The following is an 11791-nucleotide window of genomic DNA, read 5'->3' as shown; positions in this document are numbered from 1 at the left end:
CCTTATTGATTTTCCTGGGAAGAGGGAGGTACCTGTTGTAATAAACCTACTTCCACCAAGGCTGTTGAATAACTGGGTCCTGAAAGATATGCTAAGTAGTATGACAAAGGAAAAGTTAGAACACAGACTGAGGCATTCTCTTCCCAAGCAGACTGGGGAGTTAGCGCCCGGGTAACGCAATTCAGACCTCCTGTGGTTTCAACACAATCTCAAAACAACAACGATCCAGTAAGGAGAAACAGACAAGGCTACTCAGGGATGCACAGTGTCTTTGGGAAATTTCATCTTGTTCAATTCCCATGTCATCCCCTTAACTTTTTTTTCAATTTACTTTTTATTTTATATTAGAGTATAGTTGATTTACAATGTTGTGTTAGTTTCAGGTGTATAGCAAAGTGATAAAGTTATACATATATCCATTCTTTTTCAGATTCTTTTCCCATATAGGTTATTACAGAATACTGAGTAGAGTTCCCTGTGCTATACCATAGGTCCTTGTTGCTTACCCATTTTATATATAGTAGTGTGTATCTGCTAATCCCAAAGGCCTAATTGATCCCTCCCCTCCACATTTCCCCTTTGGTAACCATACATTTGTTTTTGAAGTCTGTGAGTCTGTTTCCATTTTGCAAATAAGGTCATTTGTATCATTTTTTTGAAGATTCCACATATAAGGGACTTAGCTTGAGAAAACAAGGACTTCAAATAGCTGAATCAAAGGCAGTACCCTGCTACTTGTATTTTTTTTTTTTTAAATGTGGGCAACTCAGTTTGTTTTTTGTTATTTATTTATTTATTGGCTGTGTTGGGTCTTCATTTCTGTGCGAGGGCTTTCTCTAGTTGCGGCAAGCGGGGGCCACTCTTCATCGCGGTGCGCGGGCCTCTCACTGTTGTGGCCTCTCCCGTCCGGAGCACAGGCTCCGGACGCGCAGGCTCAGCGGCCATGGCTCACGGGCCCAGCCGCTCCACGGCACGCGGGATCCTCCCGGACCAGGGCTCGAACCCGTGTCCCCTGCATCGGCAGGCAGATTCTCCACCACTGCGCCGCCAGGGAAGCCCTGCTACTTGTATTTTAAAACAATGCTGATGATCTTTCTGTTTTTGTTTTGTTTGGTTTTGGTTTGACTTCTGTTGGGCTATAGGGGATGGGCTGGGAAATATCCCTGCAAGTTACGCCCCACTAGGGAAGTGTCCATCTCATCTTCCTGGGAGAAGCTTTCGGAGCTTTTTGTTTTTCTTGGAGCTGCCGTTCTCGCGGCAGCAGCCTCTTCAGGTCCACTGCTGAGAGGCTCCCCCTTGCAAGAGAATTTCCTCTTTTTCTTGGGGACCCTCTTGCGTCCTGACTCTTCAGGGTCGCTAACTGGTTCCTCTTTGGGGAAAGGTTTCTTCCTCTTGGTGACACTTCCGCTGCCAGCTGTCTCCTCAGGATCACTACGAACCAGCTCCTCCTTGGAAAAAGATTTCTTTTGGGGGGGCTTGGAGAAGGAGACAGATGGGTCTTCCATTCCGTTCTCCTGAGGAGCTTCCTGGGGCTTTGGCTTTTGCTTCTTTTTGGGTCTTTCACTTGTCCCCTCACATTCTTCTGGGGTCTCACTGCTGTTTTCTGAGGACGCCAGGGCAATCGCAGCCCGCCTTTTCTTCTCCTTCTTCAAGCGTTTCTTCTCCTGTTTCTCCAGCTTCCTAGTAATCTCGGCCGCTGCTTCCTCTGCCTGAACCACTGCCTCCTTCATGACATCCAGATTCTTTCGTGGACTATCTCCAGTCTCACAGAAGGACAGCCGCTCCTCAACTTGTTCTCGAAGCTTCTCCCCAGATACACGGGTAGGTACCTCAGAGAAGCAATCAGTTCGTGAGGCAATACTGCATTTGTTTGCCAGGTATCGGGAGATGCGGCCTTTGTTCAGCTGCTCGGCCAATGAAGGTAGAGTGGAGAATGAGTCCATATTTTGGGGTGTCACCCCTTGTCTTCAGGGCTCTGGAAACTTGGTCCCTTTGCTGGGCCCAGGGAATGATGATCTTTCTTAAGCAACATGCCTTTCTTCCCTAGAAGCTACACTATAAAATGGCATTGTATAGCAGGAAGTCTAAGTGGGGTGGCATATGGCATTCTTTACCTTCTGATCTTAGCACTTTCAAGTGAGCTACTGCATACTGTATCAATCCCCTTAACTTCAGCAGGGAGAATAATACAAGCAAGACACATCAAAACTGACCCCACCCCAAAGGGAGGTCATAATTAATTCCACTAAGATATTAAGTCAGTCCAAAAAAAAACTGGGGACGGTCAACAATCAGGCACATTTGTCTCCTGACACCAGGAAAGAGAAATTTAGCAGTGGCCACACCCTCAGAGGGTTCTTAGAGCACCTGAGAGTTTCGTATTTAGAAGACAATATTACTCCACAGCAAAATAAGGTTCTGGGACTGCAGAAGTTCAAGAGTAACTGTCACAGCCCATCAGGCCTCTGATATCAATTCTCAAGGCCTTCAGACGTAATACGTTGAGAACCCATGATCCTTCGGGCCCAGAATTTTTCACATCTGCACCAGACTGCTGTAAGTACAGCCACCCTGTTCTAATAACACCTCAAAAATGTGTTTCTTGGTCAAACCATCCCAACTCACCCAAGGTCACACAGCCAGCACACAGTAGGGCCAAGCCGTCTAACATCACAGTTACTCTCTCTCATAATCAATGCAGTGTAACACAATATAGTAACACACAACATCATGTGCTAATATTCTATCACTAATCATATAATACAGTGGAGTTATATACCACAATAAAGCAAGGATCACACCTGGCTTTATGTCCATGCCCTTTCCACTGAGGAATCATTCTAATTTTCTCTTCACCAGCTCTTTCTTGCTCAAATATAGATTGTTTTTAACTGGACACGTCTCAGGGCTGAGAAGAATACAGCATAAGCTAGCCATAAATGATATTCCTTCCAGGGGCAATTTTATGATGCCCTGTACCACCACTACTCTGCCCATAATTGTGCTAACACACACACACACACACACACACACACACACATATTATTTTCCTAGTCCCAGGTAATTCTGGTATTCTTGCCAATACTTAAACTGGACGACAAGTAGGTCCTTCAGTTGAAAGCTAGTAGGAAAAAAAAAAAAAAAATGACAGCTACGTCTGGACTGCAGTTGGTGCTCAGAATCGAAGATGGAGAGAAGCAGTAGCTGAGGAGTGGTTCCACCGGCAGCGAGTGGCAAAAGTCAAGAAGCCATAAGGCAGCTGTGTGGGGTCTTTACTTCCAGCCCAACTTGCCTAATCTCACCACGTTTAACATTAAAATTCAGATTCCAATCCTCCCCCAGAGGAAAGACCCAGAGCTCTCAATTCACTCAATGGATGAAACCACAAGACCTTCAATGCATTCTAAAATGGAAACTCAGGCACAGGTTTTGGTAAAAAGAATAGTAACACAATTCAATGCGATCAAGATTTATTGAGTACCCCTAAGTGCCAAGTACTGGGTATGGCCTAACAGGTAAGAAGGGAAATCAGACCTTGTTCTAGCACTCACGAAGGTCACAGGGGAATGAGGAGACCTTGCCCCAGCTAAGTATGTTACAGTGTGCTGCTCCTTCTAAGCGTGGAAGTGATGTACAAGCAGTACAGAAACTGCAGCAACGAACACCACTGGCAAGGGATCACGGTAGGAAAATGGGAGTATCGGACAAGAAGACCCGTGTCAGGAGGGAAAAAGAAGCCAAAGGCAACTCATTTTACCTTCGCACTTTGCAACGATCAGAAATATGGTCAGTTAAGAGAGAAGGCGATTTTATAGAACCTTAGTGAATCAGGGTGTTCAAGAGCTGACCAGACTGAGTTAAGTGAGAATTTTTAGAGCCTTCTTTCCCTTCTTTTACAAATAATTTCTGGAGACTATCTTCTGGTCTTAGTAAAAACAGCCCAGTGACCGTAACTGACACTCTCCTTTTTGACAAAGGACCCACACCCCCAAGTTTTCAGAGCCACGCTCCTGACTTTCAACAGTGAATCAGTTAGGGCTCTGGGGGTGTAAGCAACAGACACTGACTCTGAATAACTTAAGCAGAATTTGTCGAATTTGTTGGAGGACACCAGGTGGCCATAGCTCACTGGTTGAAAAGAAAAGCTTAAAAAAATAGGTCTCAGACACAACGGAAACCAGGGCAGCTGGTAACAGCTCATACTGTCTTGTCCAACCTTGCGCCAACTTAGTCCAGACTCAACGTCCCAGGAGAGAGCATCTGATTGACTGACCAGGTGATGTCCCCATAGCATGGTCAGTGCACGTAGGACACCTTAATTTGCAGCCCATCCACGATGCTCGTGATAAGAGAAAGGAAGACCCCAGAAGGAAGTCAAGACGTTGCATGAAAAGAAGCAGATATGGACGTGGGGTGGCCCAAACTTAACAATGTTCTCACCATGCAGTACGTGCACACAAAGGTAGAGAAGATTAGGTTACGTAGATGTTACCCAACAAGAGGGGTAGGGTGTGAGAGGACACCTTTCGGGGTGTCTCCTCAGCTCATAGCCCATCCCTGACTCTTCCGAGGTTTGGACTCCAGCAGCTACGTCTGTGTTAGGTGATCCTTTCTCCCCCACCAGCCTACAGCTAGCCCAACTGATTGGACCAGAGCAATGTCTGACCCATGGGAAGCCAGTCCACGGGATAGCAAAGAGCCAATCAGATTTCTTTGGATAAACTGAGTTTAAAGAATAAGATTGAGGGACTTCCCTGGCGGTCCAGTGGTTAGGACTCCGCGCTTCCACCGCAGGGGGTGCGGGTCCAATCCCTGGTTGGGGAACTAAGATCCTGCGAGCCACGCGGCACAGCCAAAATGAATGAATGAATGAATTAAAATAAAGAATAAGATTGAGAGATAAGACAATATTGAGCACAGAACCCTGAAGTGAGTCTCTTGGAATTCCTTCCTCTGAGGTCTTTAGAAATACCTTTGGCTTTGATCTTCCTGTAGCTCAGTCATTTGGTGGACCTCCGAATTTCATGCACTAACCTAGCATCCTCCCAATAAACTACCTTTTTTTACTCACGTCTGGTTTTCTGTTCTTCCCAAAGCAATAGTCCCTGCCTAGTCCAAGATAAAAAATGTCACCCAGACCTCAGCTAATAAGACAGACACCAAAACACGTGATGTTAGGGCTTCCCTGGTGGCGCAGTGGTTGAGAGTCCGCCTGCCGATGCAGGGAACGCGGGTTCGTGCCCCGGTCTGGGAAGATCCCACATGCCGCGGAGCGGCTGGGCCCGTGAGCCATGGCCGCTGAGCCTGCGCGTCCGGAGCCTGTGCTCCGCAACGGGAGAGGCCACAGCAGTGAGAGGCCCGCGTACCGCAAAAAAAAAAAAAAACACGTGATGTTTCTCGTTGCCAAAAAAACCCAACTCAACCAATTGACAGAACCAAAATGCTTTTATCTGCTCTTTAAACGGAAGCAAATTAAAAATCCAAAATGCCAAGATAGGAATGTTTGAACTTTACCCCTCAGAACCTCGATAGTCGGTCAGTATTAACTACGGTTGGAAGAATAGAAGAGTCCCAATACCAAAAATATAATAATTTTGTCTCAGAGTGGGAAGAGAAAAAAATTCAGATTCTTGGAAAAAAATAAAGGGATTTTCTTAAGAAAGAAAAATCAGGTGAAGGAAGAGTTAACTAACTTAGCTTAAAGACTCTTCAGAATTCTTTCTCATAAGGAAAGGGGTGGATTGTGCACTAGAGGGAAAATCTGCACCATAAATCGGGATAACTGCATGACTTGGCTGTCCAAGTGGCTCCTTTTTCTCCCAATAATTTTTTTAAATTATGATAAGATCAGTTTTGAGTTTGAATCTTTTCGTAATCCATTCGGACGCCTTTAAGTGAAAGTGAAATGTACTGTACTCTTAAAAAAAGGAGATACACACCCAGGTTTGATTCAAAAGCCAGTGAGAAGTAAAGTGCGCAGTCGATGAAAACATAAATTATCATCTGCGTGGAGCTGATGAGAGCCTGCTTCTAATAGGGCTGGCGTTAAATCAGGATTGCAGTAATGCTGTCCCGCACCTGATTACACGTATCCAGACAGATTTTCCCAAAGTACACTCAGCAGTCCATGCATAATAGGCTGCCATCCACTAACAGCTACAGATGTGGGTGGAGAGGAAGATGCTGCTTTATGATGCTTTCTGCAAATCATTTCTCACCATTTGAACCTGACTGATGCAAATGAGCCCCAGACTCTGTTCCAGTCTCCCGTGGAGTTGCATATCTGTGAGGAAGACCAGCTTTACACGTGTCTACTTCCTGGAAGACCGGTCCCATCCGGCATTCAAGCCCGAGAATTAAGGTAGATGTTATTATTACTATTTTCAAAAGGCAATCCTGGAAACAGGTTGGCATTTTCTCAAAAAGTTAAACATAGAATTACCATATGAACTATAGCAGTTCTTCTCCTAGGTATATACTCCTCGGCCCTAAAAAAAGAAAGCAGGGACTCCTGCAGTTCCTAGCGCACAGGTGTTTATAGCAGCACTATTCCCAATAGCCAACAGCTGGAGACAGCCCAAATGTCCATCGACTGACGAATGGATAAACGTATTGTGGTGAATCCACTCAACAGACTATTATTCAGCCATAAAAGGAACGACAGACTCATCCATGCTACACTGTGAGTGACCCTCAAAACCACTCTGCTGGGCTTCCCTGGTGGCACAGTGGTTGAGAATCTGCCTGCCAATGCAGGGGACGTGGGTTCGAGCCCTGGTCTGGGAAGATCCCACATGCCGCGGAGCGACTAGGCCCGTGAGCCACAACTACTGAGCCCGCGCGTCTGGAGCCTGTGCTCGGCAACTGGAGAGGCCGCGACAGTGAGAGGCCCGCGCACCGCGATGAAGAGTGGCCCCCGCTCACCGCAACTAAAGAAAGCCCTCGCACAGAAACGGAGACCCAACACAGCCATAAATAAATAAATTTAAAAAAAAACCCACTCTGCTAAGAGAAAGAAGCCAGACACAAAAGGTCACATGTTGTACAGTTCTGTTTATATGAAACATCCACAGAGATGGAAAGCAGGTCGGTGATTCCCGAGGACAGGGGTGGGAAGCAACTGCTTCAAACGTTTTTGTAACTAGAGATGCTGGAGGCACAGCCCTGCAAATGTGCCAATCGCCACTGAGTTGTTCACTTTAAAACGGTTAATTTTACGTTACGTGAATTTCAACTCAGTGAAAGATGATAACAGTTTGCCTTACCCCCGAAAGTCAAACCTTAACGTTTTTATAATATATAGGCTCATACTGTCCAACTTGCCTTCTTTAAACACCTTTTGAGCCCCCTACTCCCCAAACATTAACGCAAACACATCATGTTTTAATTACAAGGTACAAAAGTAGGTGACAAAGTTACATATCCAATGAACGTCACCAGAAAAACCAGAGCTAAACTGCACAGCCACTTTTATACTCAGGATTGGTAACAGCAATCCTTATACAGAAAAAAACTTAACTGATGTCTCAAATGCTTCCTTAATGTTCTAGAAAGAGAAGACAAGATCATATACTTCTCACCATCACTAAGAAAGGTATAGGGAGAATTCACTTATTTCCTCTTAGTTCTACTTAAAGGGAATATGCATCTTGACACGTTTTGTTATATAAAACAATAAAATAAAATACCATAGTAACGACGGTGATGACAATGCCAATCATACTAACCTAAACTACAACCTCCATTGACTGCTTGTGAGCCAGGCACTGTGCTGGGTGGTCCCACACACACCTCGTTTTTTCATCCTTCCTCTAAACCTGTCACCCAGGTGAGGTGACATCTACCTGTCACACACCTGAGTCTTCTTAGGGATCAGCTTCTCCCTCACTCTGTCCACTCTGTCCAGGTGGGGCTGACTCCACCCCCGGCTCCTTCCAGGTGTGGCCAGTCAGAACCCATTTCCGGGACTTTGCTTGGAGTTGTGAGAACAGACATCTTTCCCAGGGGGGCTGTCTGAGGCCAGAAGGTAAGCCTAGAATTGACGGAGCCCCCCTACCACACCCAGGAGAGAACCCACCTCAGGGTGGCACCATCTCAGGATCCACGGTGCCCAGAGGCTGGCAGAGGGTGCATCCTGATGGCAGCAGCGGGTCGCCCCAGAGGCAGCCGTGCCTGAGGCCAGCCCTGCCCTGCACGCATCAGTTACGCCAGCCAATCATTTTCCTTTGTGCTGCTAAGCTGCGATCTCAGGGTTAACTAGAGCTGGCCGGGACGGGGAGGGTGCCTACCTCATCTCAGCAAAGCCGACCAAGACGGTTCTCCTCTTAGCCTGGTCTAGGCGAGGATGAACACTTACAGAAATACGGGGAGGGGGGCTTCCCTGGTGGCGCAGTGGTTGGGAGTCCGCCTGCCGATGCAGGGGACGCGGGTTCGTGCCCCGGTCTGGGAAGATCCCACATGCCGCGGAGCGGCTGGGCCCGTGAGCCATGGCCGCTGAGCCTGCGCGTCCGGAGCCTGTGCTCCGCAACGGTGAGAGGCCCGCGTACCGCAAAATAAAAGAAAAGAAAAGAAATACGGGGAGGCAGGATGATAAAGCAGGGGAAACGACTCCCAGAGAAAGATGTCAACTCAAAAGATGTCCAGGCATCCAAAGCATTTCCTTACTCTGACCCCTGACCAAATCAGCGACCCCAGATGGGGAGCTGGCCTCCCCAAATAGGACCCGTGGTGTCTGGATTTGCTCCCACCCTCATTTCCAAAGTGACACGAACTCGGAACTTTTCTTTGCAACCTCTTTTTGCTATTTCTTCTCCCCACCCCCAATGCTGAAGACCAGCCACTGAGACGCGGCTCATAAAGAAGCTGGGTACAACGGCTCAGGAGCCACAAACATCAGGGATGTAAAGAGACGAAGCATCTTGGACCCTGTGTGATTGCGATGCTTCAAGAGGCAGATGCTAAAATGGAGCTGGGAGTGAGGAAGTTGAGAGTGATACCCTGGAGAGAGAGAAGGAGGAGGGAGAAAGATGGGACAGGGAGAGGCTCCCAGCGCAGAGCTCTGGAGCAAAGATGTCCGGGAGACAAGTCCAGCCTTGGGCAGGGATGGCCGGAGCCCAGACAGAATCCGTGTGGTCCACAGTCGATGGCTGGGGGCTACCCGGGGAGAAAGTGGCCTCAGCTCAGCTCTGTAGCCCAGAGGGACCCTGAGGGTGGGTGGTAGCAGCTGGGAGCTGTCACACACTGTCCTCCTTGCAGCGAGATGGAGCAGCTCCACCTAACTGTCCTAGACCCACATGTACCATCCCTAACGCGGGAGTCCAGCTCTGCCCTGGTGACCCCAGCTATAACCAGCAAATGGGATTTTCAACCTGCACATGCCTTTTGAAGATGGTCACTGGAAAGCAGAGTAAATCGTATTTTAATGTAGAGGAGTTACACAGCCTCCCTGCCTCGAATACGGCCTGTTCCTGGACATTCCCTAGAGCACATCTGTCTTCACAACACGCAAGAGAACCTTCTGAGGAATGTGGTTTGGAGGCTCAGGCTCTAAGGCGTGAGGAACGAAGCTTTCGTCTTGATCCCAGCGCACTGCACACACCTGTCTCATGGAAATACAAGAAAGACGTTTTTATTTTATAGCTGAATACATGCCTCAACTAGCAGGCAGCTGTTTCAATAAGCAGTTGCATTTGAAGGATTTCTCCTGCAACGCCACGAATAAAACACAGCAGCTCACCATTTTAAGGGTAAAAGACACTCCGCTGGAAGATGGGAAACCTGGGGTCTAGTGGAGACCACCCTGCCTCGCATCAAACTGGAAAACTGCACAGCCAAAGGAACAATCCACAGAGTGAAAAGGCAGCCTACGGAATGGGAGGAAACACCTGCAAAGCCATATATCCCATAAGCGGTTAATTTCCGTAGTATATAAAAGAGTCCCACAATTCAACAACAAGCAAAAGATAATAGCTTGATTTTTAAAATGGGCATAGGACTTGAATAGACATTTCTCCAAAGAAGGTATACAAATGACCAACAAGCATATGAAAAGATGCTCAACATCACTAATCATCAGGGAAAGGCAAATCAAAACCACAGTGAGGGCGTCCCTGGTGGCGCAGTGGTTGAGAGTCCACCTGCCGATGCAGGGGACACGGGTTCGTGCCCCGGTCCGGGAAGATCCCACATGCCGCGGAGCAGCTAGGCCCGTGAGCCATGGCCACTGAGCCTGTGCGTCCGGAGCCTGTGCTCCGCAACGGGAGAGGCCACGGCTGTGAGAGGCCCGCATAATGAAAAAAAAAAAAAAAAACCACAGTGAGGTACCACCTCACATCTGATAGGATTTTTTAAAAAACACATTCAGGAAATAGCAAATGTTGACAAGCATGTGGAGAAATGGGAACCCTTGTGCACTGTTGGTTCAACGTAAAATGGTGCAAGTGCTATGGAAAACAGTATGGCGGTTCCTCAAAAAATTAGGAATAGAATTACCATATCACCCAGCAATTCCACTTCTGGATATATTGCCAAAAGAACTGAAAACAGGATTTTTTTTTTTTTTTTTTGCGGTATGCGTTCCTCTCACTGTCGTGGCCTCTCCCGTTGCGGAGCACAGGCTCCGGACGCGCAGGCTCAGCGGCCATGGCTCACGGGCCCAGCCGCTCCGCGGCATGTGGGATCTTCCCGGACCGGGGCACGAACCCGTGTCCCCTGCATCGGCAGGCGGACTCCCAACCACTGCACCACCAGGGAAGCCCCTGAAAACAGGATCTTGAAGAGACCTTTGCACCTCTATGTTCATTGCAGCTTTATTCACGATAGCCAAGAGGCAGAAGCAACCCAGACGTCCACCACTGATGGATGGATGGATAAAGAAAATGAGGTACACACATACAGTGGAATATTATTCAGCCTTTAAAAAGAGGGAAATCCTGTCACATGCTACAACACGGATGAACCTTTAGGACACCACGCTAAGTGAAATAAGATAGTCACAAAAAAGACAGATACTGCATGACTCTACTTATATGGGTCTTTAGCTAGTCAAACTCTCAGAACTGAAAGTAGAATGGTGGTTGCCAGGGTCTGGCGGGACGGAAAAGGGAAAGTTGCTGTTCAACGGGCATAGATTTTTAGTTTCGCGAGATGAAAAATTCTAGAAATCTGTCGCACACATTACCTCTAGTTTACACTACTGTGCTGTAGACTTTAAAATGGCTAAGATGGGACTTCCCTGGTGGCGCAGTGGTTAAGAATACGCCTGCCAATGCAGGGGACACGGGCTCAAGCCCTGGTCCGGGAAGATCCCACATGCTAGAGAGCAACTAAGCCCGATGCCACAACTACTTAAGTCCATGCACCTAAAGCCCGTGCTCTGCAACAAGAAAAGCCACCACAATGAGAAGCCCACGCACCGCAACTAGAGAAAGCCTGCGTGCAGCAACGGAGGCCCAACGCAGCCAAAAATTAAAAAAATAAATAAATACATTAAAAAAATGGCTAAGATGGTCAATTTTAGGGTACGAGGGTTTTTTTTTACCACACAAAAAAAGAACTAAAGAAAATGTATTGGCTCCTATGACAGAATATTGCAATGTGGACGGACTGGATCTTGGGCTCAAACAACATCATCAGGACAGAGTCTCTCTCTACTTCTTTGTGTTGTGACCCCAGGTTCAGGAGGTGGTGTTTGGGAGTCCAGACCCCCTCATCCTTCTGCTGACAAGCTCAAGGGAAAGAAGATCTTTTTCCAAACTGTTCACACAAAAGCTCATGGTTGAATCTCACTGGC

General features: G+C 47.4%; 1 pseudogene; it reads right to left on the bottom strand.

The window, feature by feature from the left end:
* Positions 1–1136: 1136 nt before the first annotated feature.
* On the bottom strand, positions 1137–1730 carry LOC113630083 (nucleolar protein 56 pseudogene; annotated as a pseudogene).
* Between the last annotated feature and the right edge of the window lie 10061 nt (positions 1731–11791).

This window comes from Aethalodelphis obliquidens, unplaced genomic scaffold (genome assembly GCF_003676395.1).
Source record: "Aethalodelphis obliquidens isolate GAN/ISIS:26980383/991018 unplaced genomic scaffold, ASM367639v1 scaffold28, whole genome shotgun sequence".
NCBI classification, from domain to species: domain Eukaryota; kingdom Metazoa; phylum Chordata; class Mammalia; order Artiodactyla; family Delphinidae; genus Aethalodelphis; species Aethalodelphis obliquidens.
The sequence above is the reverse complement of the archived record's forward strand: the minus strand, read 5'-3'. Positions and strand labels throughout refer to the sequence as shown.